Here is a 12220-nt window from a genome sequence, read left to right as displayed (position 1 = left end):
TTCGAAATCCATGACTACCCTGCATTTAACCAATCCTTTTACCTCAGTACTGGTCATGCAAAAACTACCTGTAACAGAAAAGAAGTGCCTAGCATAGCTGTAAGGGCATGCACCATCCCCAAGTCCTACTGAGGTCTTTTATCAGGCTGATGCCATGGGTAGGTGCCGCTTGACCAGCTGACACCTGTTGGCTCAGTCCCAGTGCAAGGGTTCACTGGCTCAGCTGCTGCAGCTGACCACAGCTACTGACCAGGTGCTCACCTTTGATCAGCCGAACTTGAAACACAAGTTGCTATTGAGGCAGGCAGTGACTTTTCTTTCTTCAGGATGTGGATGCTGGCAACTGTTTTAAAATTCCATTTTGAATATTCCTACGTGTGTGTGTGTGTATTCTGTTACTTGCAGTATCTGCTTAGAAGCATTAAAGCAAAATGTCTTTGTCAGCTTTGTCTTTTTCTATTTGACAACTGCTGATGTCATTTTACTTTTGTTTGTAAATCTCAGCCTGTTTGCTGCTGAGTCACAGAAGGCGGCAAGAGATAATAAATATAGTCCTTAATAAACTCAGAAAGCTGTGGACCACTGGAATGACAATCAGAAAGGGAGTCTTTCTTAACCGACAGTAGCAGAACAGAAGGATCCTGTTTCCTGTGCAGATTTCCCTGTCACTCACAAGCTTTGACTGATGTGGATTGCATTCTCCAAAACAGAAATGTGAATATCAAGAGTCAGTAGCAGAGACTGCCCTAACTATGGAAACAGGAGTAGAGGAAGCCCAGCATTTCCCATACAGGCTCCCTCAAGCAACTGTCTGCTGACAGAAATTATAACATGCAGAACAGGGAGCTGAAGCACAGAAAGATCACTTTCACACCCATGTTCTAATTTTCAGTGTTTACATCTCATCCTCACTATTCCTCAGTCTTTCAACTAGCTTGACTGAGGTATGAAGTATTTAAAACATTGTCTACATTTTTAAGTTTTAGGAAAGTTCTACTATTGCTAAGACCAGCACATTTTAGATTTACCAGAGGACAGCAACATCACAGGAGTTGACTGTGTATCTGCATGATGTTGAGTCATTGGTACTTGATTCTCTAAGACTGAGAGGACAGATTCACACAGTGTGTAATGATCCAATTCTCAGAAAATTGGCAGGTTATAGAGTCCACTGGTGCATACCCCATCCTTGCAACCACAGAGTCAGGTGAAGTGATAACTACAATGGGAGCATTGACCTAATGAATGAAAAAAACCTGAGAGTAGGACCCTACTGCTGCGTCATCATACAGATTACAAGGTTGTCCAGCTGGTAACTTGAGAGATGGAGTGAGACAACAAGATGTATCTCTTCTCCAGTACAAATTAAATGCTGCCTTGGACTTCGACAATGAGAGAACAATATGACTAATCCATGGACTCCGTGATATGTCTCAGCTTTATTCAAGACAGCATACAGACCCTCCAGTGTTTTTCACCAACACAGTCCAAAATATTTTCATTAACTGCAATGGTTTAAAAACAGCTACCACAAAGCCCTACCTGCTTTCTTGAGAGAAGCGGTGTTGCTGAAGTACTGTGGGGGATCGCAAGAGGATCATGGTATGCGTCTAAAAAAGGCTGGTCGCAGCGTGGCAACCAGCGGATTGAAGCATAAGATGTGCTCAAAATGATCACTGGAATTAGATTCTCACTACAAACACAAGTCTCTTAACTTGTGTTTTGGCTTGAAAACATTAAGTGTTTCTCACGGCCAGGTTTATTTCATTGTGAAGGATTCAATGAAACAGGCAGCAGGGTAATGCACAGACTTCCTTCAGGGTACCAAGAGCAAGAAAGTATAATTTCCAAAACTGTGATTGGCAAATCACAGTGTCTGAAGGCTGTAGTGTCAATGCAGACTCTTCTATGCACAGCTATCAATGTAGTGTATTTGAGAGGCTTACAACTTCTACTATTTGCAGCTTTCTCCTTTCCTCTCTTTTTGAAGTTGCCTCTTGTGCAATATAGTGCTGCTATTTCCAAAGTCCATTTCCCTGAGGAAGCACAGAAAGTCATTCTGTTGTTCCCCATTTTATTTGCATCCGCAGTAATTACTCAGGCAGTAATTGAAGAGACTTTGAGTATTTATTAAAACTACATCAAAGGTGTAGCACTGTTTCTCCTTCCTACATGACCTGCAAGGAAACAAAAAACCCCAGATAACTCCATTCAAGTTCAAGTTATTTAGTCCTATTGCTTTCATCTGAGTATTTTTTCCTAAGTGGTTATAGACTGGGTTTTGTTGTTGTTCTTGCCATGGCTAATTTAGTTCTCTGCATGTGTTTCAAGCATTTTGCTAAGGAGCTGCATTGTTTATAATGACATTGATGATGAAGTTTCTTCACCATCAGCCCCTCTCTGAGGTCCTACACTGTCTGAGGGAAATGCTCCCAGACTCACAATTTCTTTGTCAGGCCAAAAGGTACACTATAGCTCATTATTTCAGAGAAAAATGCCAGCAGGACTGAAATCTGCAAGTTTGCCTACTCAATGTGAGCAGCAAAGAGAGGCTGATCCCCTGCCAAGCAAGAAAGTTAAAGCAGTGAGAACATTAGCCTGCTAAGCCATAGAGCTAGACTTGATTGCAGACTAAGTAAGGATAAAACACACTTTATTCACTGAAACATGATAGCTTCAAATAGATATTCAAAATGTATGTCTGCAATAATTTCTTCTACTCACACTCTAAAAAGATGTCATTGCCTCAGTGCTAGTGGAGCATACTATGTTACATACTTATCTTTTTAATGGCTTTGACATTAGTGCAACAATAAGCACAGGATTGACAGCTGAATTATTTATTTATCCATTTATTTAAGAAAATTCCAACCACTGAATAGAAAATCATTAGCCTCAGTTGGCCTCAGGGCTTTCTAACTGTTTATAACTCCTAAAAATATGTGCACTTTTTTTTCAATAAAAGAAGGAAGTATAGTTTTGTTGTTCAGTGTGAGCTGTGGTTTTCCTTTTTTATGGGTAATGGCAGCAAATTTAAATAGAAGCCCTTCTGAACTCTAAAGAAAACTAAAATTAAAGCAATTGAAGGTTTTTATGGTGACTGGTGCATCAGGGACATCAGTCCAACTTGTTGGGGGCTTGATATTTTGGTTATGGTAAAATAGCTAAAACTTTTTTAACTTTTATGGCACACAACCAGAGATTTAGCAGAAATGCTTACCATTGTCTTCACTTTCCACTTCCCACTTCCCAACTGGTGTTGGAGTATTTTACAAATTTATTTTCTTTCTACCCCAACCACACATGAAAAACAGAGGATTTTGGCTGTTCCAGCATGTCCATTGTGTTAGAGTGCTGTTCTTTTCTTGTGAACATCAGCCTGGATCATAAGTGGCATTAATTTCATGTTAACTGCAGCTGGAAAGTAAGCTAAAAGTAGGAAAAAGTAAGGAGGTGTCATCCATGGTATTTGGTTTTGCTCCTTTGAGAGGACAGATATTGCTGTTTTAAGCTGTCTTCCAAATAGTTGGGATTTATTAACCTCTGGAGCTACCTTTTGTGGTGGTGCCCCACCAGCCTTAGGAGCATGAGGAATTAGATTAGACTAGAATCTAACTTTTTGACATTGATGCCTTAAACCCCTAATAGTTTTCTTATTTTTCTACCTTATAAGTTTTATAGGTAATAGAAGTAGATTTTAGAAGCAACCCTTTCTCCCTCTTCCCCGTAGCACCCCTTAGTTTATACATTCCTTAACCCTCTTACCCCATTCCATACTCCCCATATCAGCCCTATCCCCATATCCAGTAGAAGATGTTTTGTCTCTTGTCAAGGCAACCCTGTCTTGTTTGGGGAATGCTTGTATCTTGGCCTAAACCGCAGGACAGAGTCAAAGAACTGGGTGACTCTGCTCTCTGTACCCCGAAGATGATGAAGGATGATGAAGAGAGGGTCTCAAAAAGCACTCCAGACCCAATTCCGGGAGGTGGGCCAGGGGGTGGACCAGAGCAAAAGTTAGAGGGTGGACACACTTGGGATTGGCCAGATATTGTTATATATTGTAACATCTCAGGCACAGCCCGTGCACGTCGTATACCATCAATTGCCTTGGCACGATTAAACCCTTTCCTTATCTCACCCTAATTAACGGGCTCCTGGATTTTTTTCTTAGCACCAGCTAAGCAGGCATCCACATCTGTGACTAGTGGAGCTGAGTAACACTGTAGGTATCATCTGCTGGTTGCATTAGTCAGGGCTAGTTCCAACTCACTTTAGTACACTGTTCCTTCTCACCTTGCTTTTTATCCTGTACCCCAGCCACAACCAGTTAATTCTGCATGTGGCACATTTTTTCTGCAATTCTATGCTATATTTTAATAGGTTTTGCTGCCTGTACTAACTGAAAACTATTAAAACCATAAAGTACTTCAAAACAAGCAGGTGTCAGAAAGAAATCTCTCTTCTAAGTATCCTCTTTCCTGCTGGCAATTATCATTTGCAGTTACAAATTAGATCATTTAAACCTTGTCTAGCTGTTGCCCACATTTCTAAAGCATCTCGCTCCTGATGGAGCTTTAACTTTAGCTGTCCTTCCACTCAGGATGTTTTCTACATGTTACTCCTGTTGACATCTTCTTGAGAAATTACTCAGGGCTGGGGCATCTGACAGAGGTCTGCTACCATCACTGCCTATGCCCTAGCTGATCGCCACTGCATTACAGGAGTTACTTGAGCTTCTGTGACACAGCGCGACCACCACCAGCCATTGTCAGCTGAGGGCTTCCCTGTCTCTGGCTTGTGAGTCATAAGTATGCCAAGGACTGTAGCATGTACTTTTTGTAGGTGGTAGTACCAAGGAGCGGGTGGTATGTTTGTTTCCTGCACAGGTGCTGAGCTTTGCAGTTTCATTCCAGTATATTATGTACTTATTAAATATTTTTGTGTGGGTAACCAGAAGATGAGATGGATGTTGATACTAAACTATTTGAAATAGCACCCACTTCTCTGTACAGGGCTCAGCTGCTCTGTCTGCACTGTGGTCCTTGGTCCCTTAATTATCTGCATTGGGGAATGTATCGCTGGATGCTCGTGGCCCACTCTATGCTCCCAACTAATTGTTGCTCTTTTTTTGCCTTTTTTTTTTGTTTGTTTGTTTTTGTTTGTTGTTTGTTGTTGTTGTTGTGTTTATTTTGTTTTTTTAAAGAGGCAATAAGAGGATGACAAGTACTTAGATCTTGTAATGACTTTAAGGGAGGGAGGAATCAGACTACAATCCAAGAATGGGGTCTTTGGGTGGAAAGTTATCTGTCTTATGGTGTAGAAAGCACCACTGTTGGAAGTAAATACACAGTCTGATACCAAGAGTCTTGTTACTCTATATCACTTCTGAGTTTCTGAAACATATTATGTGATGCAAATCAAAGGTGTCAGTTCTGAGGGTTCATTGTTAGATTCTGATTTTAAATACAGTTGTAGCTTTTTGAAAACTGAGGGGTAAATCCTGTGCTGTCAGAACCCATGGGTTTACACAGAGTAGTGTACATTTTTTTTGATGTACAGCAAACCGTAGTTATTATTCTAATCAGGTTGCAGTGCATTTAATGTATATATCCAGTTCTCCATTTACACTGCAGTGTATATAATTGCTACAGTTGTCCTCATGTGTGTGCATATTTATACTTATAAATACATATGCACTCAAACTATATATGAAGGTATATTTATATACATACACCAAAACTTTCCTTTATGCACGCAAGTATATATAAAAATGCAGACACACAAGCAGGTGTATATAAATCTGCAACCTCTTTTGACCTACAGTAAAGAACTACAAATTGGATAGAAGAAAAATTTTCTTTTTTTTCTGTCTAGAATGGGTTACACACCCTGTGAATGAATCTAAAGCATAATTTGCGGCACAGAATGGTTTTGATGTTTATGAATCACTATTGTCAAATTTGTTCAAGTAAAATACAATACACTGGATATATATACACAGCAGCTCTCTTCATGTTTAAAACATTCTAGAGAGCTTAACAAGTGATAACCTAAGATAAAGCTGCTGTTGGGTCAAAGAATGAATTAAACAAGTGTTGCCTTTAGTCTTGACATGAAAGCATTTACAGAGCCAATGTTCTAAATCTCTGCTGGCAGAATATTCAGAGGTGGAAAATGAAAGAGCACTTAAGATGCATGGGCCCTTTCAGCTATGGATTTATAATGATATTTCTTAGAGCATTTTTAGAACACAAAACCTGACTTGGGCAGTAAGGAAGTAATACCTCACCTGGATATGTAGGGCCTGGAGATTAGATGTGCACCTGGAATACCTTTAAGAGCTAACAAAAGCCTGAGAATAGTTGACCTTCTTGGGGACTGACAGCAACAGCTGACCTGGTGACCCTTCCCTCCCCCATGCTGTTTTCTTAAATTCATGCAACTTCAGGCTTTTTCTTGCTTATATTTTGTAAGTATACATCATGATTATACAACTGCCAGGCTGAAAGCTCCTAAATGGGTATAACTGCCACAATGGGTCAGTCATAGTTTGTCCAAGAAACTACTTCCCTTCTGTCCTGAGTGAATCAGCCAGAAGCAGAGGAGAGGGGAATTTTCCCTCTGTGTCTGGTCACAGAATTTGGCTGAGCAGTTTATTGTGTTGCTGTCATGGTGTGAATGAACACCTGTTGGTCAAGATTCAGAGAACTGGGAAGATCTGGGTGGATGCCTTTTTCCATACAGTATTGAAACTCTGATGGATGGTTATGGCTTGCAGTTGTTCCTCAACTGATCCCAGCTGAATCCAGCTCTCTGGTGTGGACCGTACTCCATTATAGTCTTGCTCTGTTACATTGTATTAGAATAAACTATTTGTCCCTTCTTGAACCCCAAAATGTGCTTTTAAATAAATTGCATTTGTTTCAAAAATCTCTGGTTCATTTGAAAATAGCCTCCAGGAAAACCAAAGGGCTAACAACAAAGAGGAAACTCTGAGGGTATTTAGAAGTAGTCAAGACTCAGGTCCCATACAGAAGCCTTTCATCATTATAAATGTTTCATGTAAAGTGTAGTAGACAGAGCCATAGACTAAATTGTCCCTGACCCAAATTTCATTTTTTGAAACAATTTGTTTTAGGATCATTCCAATAAGGAGTGAAAGTGGCTGAAATTGAAAGAAAGTGGATTTTAAATACTTAACTCCAGAGCTGCTATCCAAATCTCCCTTGTTGCCCACACCCCATCAGTGTGGACTTTTGTTTTCCTTTCTGTAAGCTCTGCAAATGCCCAGGACTCCAGATTCCTGATTACGCTAAAAACCTCTTTCTAAGCATCTACAGTCTAATGAGATTCTAAAAACCATGTGAACAGACACTTGTCATAAATTACACCATAGGGACAGGATCAGACACCAAACAAAAGGAACAAGCACCTGGATTTCCTACAAGACCCTCCTGGTTAGGAAGGGGCAGGCATGGGGTCTGTGTCCTCTGCATCCTGCCAGAGTCCAAGCATATGTCTCCATGCTGTGGAAGGCATCCTAACCTTGGTAAGACTGGCTAGACTAAGTACCAAGTCTCTCCCCTGAGCTTACTGCATCTGCACAGGATGCATATGAGAGACAAACAAAATGCAGGGAGGGCTTGAGCAGTAAGGGCATTCACCTGCACTTGTGGAGATGTTGGGAGTCCAGGCCCTCTTACACTAAGGATGACCTGCTACCTTTGAACAAAAAGTTGAATGTTATGAATCCATTCCTTTGTGTAGACCCCATTTAAGATCTATGTAAGGTGTGGTAACACCTTTACTCAATGCACTGTTTCATTTTACCTTTATAAATGGCTTTAAGGGAGTTTACCTGAAGAGCAGGTACTTGCCAAAGGGCTGGCAGCTGATTGCAGTAATTCATCAGCATTGTATGGCAAAGGGGCTGCACCACAGACCTTCTGCTGAGGAGCTCAGTTCTTGGTGGTGTAAGAGCCTACCACTCCACCACCATGCTGCCCAGCACCACTGGATGTAAAAGCGGCTTAAAAGGCTGCTGCTAATGTGTACTAGAGGTTAATTGCAGGAGTTGGGAAAGCTGATGTTTGTCTGAAAACAAACACAATATATGTTTGTAGTGTAAGTTGTAAACAAGGAGGCATGCTGGGTAGGTAGCCTCAAGCAAGCAGAATTTTTAAAAAATCCTGAGATTTGTCTTTACATTATTTATAGGCTGGAAAAGATTCATTGTTTGTGAAACAACAGGCAGCCTTTGTGCTACATCTATTGACACAGTGAAACCTTCTTGGAGTGAAATTTGCTTTGATATCCTGTTGAGATTTCCTCCTAAATTCCGAGTTTCTCAAATAGGCTGTTCTCAAGCTTGCCCCTTCTCTCTCATGCACGCTTTCTTGCTGTGCCTTGTACGATGCGTGCAACACTTCACAGTGAACTGAACCCCATGTGGTGGGAGAGAATTATCAAGGGTGTATGGTATCTTTTAAGAACAAATTAGTAAAACATTGATTCTTATTAACTCAAATAAAGGCAAATTTCATGAAGGCATTAGAAAAGAGCAAAATAACTGTTATGTACACAAATTTGGTGTGTTCTGTGCAGAACACAGCATGAGATAAAGATGCTGCTTTTATAATATTATCAGAAAGCAGGGAACAAAACAAGAAAGAGTACTGAAAGACTAATTTCTCCCCCAGGAAAACAAGACAAAACACTATGTCCTAAGAGAATAGTCTGTACTCACTGCCATTCTTTATCCTTCATCCTTCATGGTAATGCGAGAGCAGTCTGCAAAGGCTCAGTGGGCAAAATTCCATTGCATGTAACTCCTCTGAAGTCTAAGATAGTACGCTAGAGATTAACACAGCCCATTTCAGACTCAAAAGCGGTTTTGCACTTTATTTATTGTGATTTATTGAACTGCAGTAGCCCCTAGAGGCTCTCAGTAGGACTGCTGTCCCACTATGCTTCATGAGCTAACAGGAAAGGACAATGATGGGACACTTGGACATTCACTTTGATTTCACTGGAGTCTGTCACAAGCTCAGAAGTCTTCTTTAATTCCTTTCCAGAGATCAGGTTCATGTCCTGTTTTTGTACTTATCACTGAATAAAGCCCTCTGATAAAGACCCTCACAGCTGATGGAGTTACTACTATCCACAGCTTGCTGTAGTCTGCACCAACTCATCCTCACCTGTTATAAACAAAAATTCATTTGCCAGAGAGAAACAATGTCCTGCCATGTCATAGATAGGCTTCAGAGCAGAGATCTTCTATTAGCCAGTCCCAAGAGCTAAGGAAAAATAAGAACAACAACAAAAAGAGAAGGCAAAGTTAGCAGTACAGCTGTCAGAAAAGCACTGGAATAGTCAAACAGGAGCTTCAGTCATTCCCTCTGGGCTAGAAAGAGACATATCTTGTCATGTGGAGCTGTTAAGAGAAAAGTAATTAGAAGCTAAGAGAAAAAGAAATAAAAGGAGACCTGTAGTATCATTCCCTCTAAAACAGATGTTTTAAATTGCTAGACTGCTTTTTCTTTACATGGGGGAAAACTATCTTTTTTTTTGGGGGGGTGGTGGTGGTGGTGGTGTTTCTTCTTTTACCTTGCCTAAGTCTTGAAGCTGCAACATTGCCAGAGAAAGTAGTTTCACTAATAAATAGGCTTTATACAATATGAAAATACCACTACATACTGCAGGGACAGGCAAAGGATAGAAGTAGACATGAAGTAATGCTGGATTCCTGCCCATTAAACATATCTGAAAACAGCCTCTGGTACAGCTTGCACTGGCTAATAGGCAGTTTAACTTGCTCAACACACTGTTCAGTCCGAAATCCACTTTGACCACCACAGTAAATGGTCTGAATGGCTCTTCCATCCATGGTATCCTGTTGTGTTTTATATAAGTAACATTTTCTTTTTATAGGAGGTTTCTTCTAAGCATCCTAAATTGTTTTGAAAACTTTTCAAAGCTCATTAAAGTCCTGCTAAATCAGTAAATATATTTTAAATTAATTTCAATACAATCACTGAAGGCATCATTGCTTCTATCATGGAGATTCATCTCAAGGTGGACTTGCTGTACTGTGCTTGCAATCCAGAGGAGGTTTTATATTCTAGAGCAACACTACTCTAGAAAAATCAGTCAGGAAAGGATGTGCATGACAAAATCAAATGTATCAAAAGGACAGCAAAGAAGGCTCTTGCTTTCAGAAGATAATCTTCAAAAATAAAAATGACCTGTATCGAGTCTTTCTGAGTAGTTTAATTTGTCTGAAACAATCAAGGGATCTCCATAAACTAAAGACTGATCTTTTCAGTACATGGCTGTGTCCTGATCCAAAGGGACTAGGGCTTTCTAGTCACCTGCCAACATTAGCTCTGCAGTTTTCCTCAGTGACTTCTATTGTCTTTGCCTATCAATACTTATTGAGGCTGGATGTAGTTCATGTCTCGAGGTATTTGCTTATGGCAATTTAGCCCCAATTCCTCTGGTGGCTCTAATATGAGGTCCTCAGAGAGAGATATAGAAGGTACCTCTTTGTATCTCTTTTTCTCAGTAGCAAGCAAAGACTAGTTTCTTCTCTTCAAAGATAAGTACTGAAAGAAGTGGATGTGACAAACAGGAATAGCAAAAATCATCTAAGCGGATCCATGGGAAGCTTGCACTTAATGAGCAGAAAGTGCAAAGAAAAGGACATGAGGAATAGAGTCTGACCGAGCAGTGTTTGTTAGCGCGTTGCTGCTGCAGACATGGTATGGGCACATAGGAGTTTAAGGAGACAGGATATAAAGCAATCAAACCCACTTTTTCTATAGCTATCTTTTCTTTTCAGTTAAAGAAACCCAAATAAATTCACTTTTCAACAATTTAGCTCTCTAATAGAGGCTGAGCAGTGAGCGGGAGGGAGGAACCCCTGTCTGTCTGCTGGGGGCCTAGACCACCCTGCTAGTCATGGAAGGGAGCACAGATACTGCCTGGCAAGGATGCTCCTTGCATATGTGTTGCACGAAGCTCTCTGCATGCTCAGTGACCAAATTTCATACCTTGAGCTATTGGGCTCAGCCAGGCATTTATTCTTGCTGAGAATATGATTATTCAGCTTTTCCTAAAGCTTGGCTTGGCCTGCTCAAAGGTAAGGGCACAAGGCAGGAAATGCTTAGAGGTTCCACTTATATAGGAACTGTAACAGAAAGGAAGGAAATCCAGGAAATCCATGGAAGGAAATCCAGCTTGACATAGATTTTGCACATAAACTGAACAAACCCTAAATATTACAATTCCGCCCCCACCACTACCTTAATGCCCCCACTGGGCTTCTTAAATATAGTTCTTTCAAAGAGATGCTGTCAACGGGAGCAGAAACCATTTCCGTAGTGTGCACTTAGAGCTAGCCCAGAGCTAACCAAAATATCCCCAGCAGCTGGTGAGCACTTAGGATCTCCATAGTTTCCAGGTCAGAAGGAATTCACAGGGCTCCAAAAGTCTGCCAGAATTGATTCGGTGAGCCACTGTGACTTGAATTTGAGGGCAGTCCATAATATGTATTATAAATATGTGTTTCCCTTGGGAGTTTAAATTTTCCTTCAGCTCAGGCTCTGTATCTAGTTTGCACAACGCAATTAGCAGAATTTGTTGCTGCAATTGGAGTTTGCAGTAGTGGTTCAGTCAGGACGTGTGAGGCACAATTGAATCTTATTCATTTTTTCCTGACTCTATGGACTCCTCAATGCTAGTGCGAGTAAAGGATTGTAAAAATCCATTTGTTTGTCACTACAGCAAAAGCTCTGCCTATGAATATGTACACAAAGCACAGCAGTTGTAAAAGCAGCAGCCATTTTACATTGTCACTTCCAGAAAAGAATTTGACTTCACAGAGGGAGAGAATGCAACACAGGACAATCAGGGATTTTATTCAGGCAAGCATCTTCAGTGATAAAGTAGTGGGTGTAGTCCTTAGAGAGAGGTTCTACCGTTTTAATCACAGCAGTAGAGTGGTACGACTCGGTGTGTAGGCAAGTGATAAAATAAATTTTGAGAGCCTGTTCTTAGCTACAACATTCCTATGTTCTCACTTTATACTTCTTTTTGCAGCCTCCATGAATTAGGTTGAGTTATAACATAATGTTAACATAGATAAATGCTGATTTTGCAGGCAGGGCATGCAGAGAGGGGTTTGTATATTTTGAGAGGGTACTCTGTAGTCCAGATCCTT

The 12220-nt window shown here is 40.6% G+C and overlaps 1 long non-coding RNA gene across 1 annotated transcript in view; it reads right to left on the bottom strand.

Annotated features, from left to right (window-relative positions):
- Positions 1–8839, bottom strand: part of LOC113967403 — a 45763-nt gene extending 36924 nt beyond the window's left edge. Inside the window, exon 1 of the long non-coding RNA XR_003534160.1 lies at positions 8747–8839. This is a non-coding gene — a long non-coding RNA (uncharacterized LOC113967403). The remainder of the gene's footprint in view (positions 1–8746) is intronic.
- Positions 8840–12220: the final 3381 nt, after the last annotated feature.

This window comes from Neopelma chrysocephalum, unplaced genomic scaffold (assembly GCF_003984885.1).
Source record: "Neopelma chrysocephalum unplaced genomic scaffold, ASM398488v2 Primary Assembly neopelma1_23, whole genome shotgun sequence".
Lineage (NCBI taxonomy): Eukaryota > Metazoa > Chordata > Aves > Passeriformes > Pipridae > Neopelma > Neopelma chrysocephalum.
Note: the sequence above shows the minus strand (reverse complement) of the source record. Positions and strands in the feature narration are given on the sequence as shown.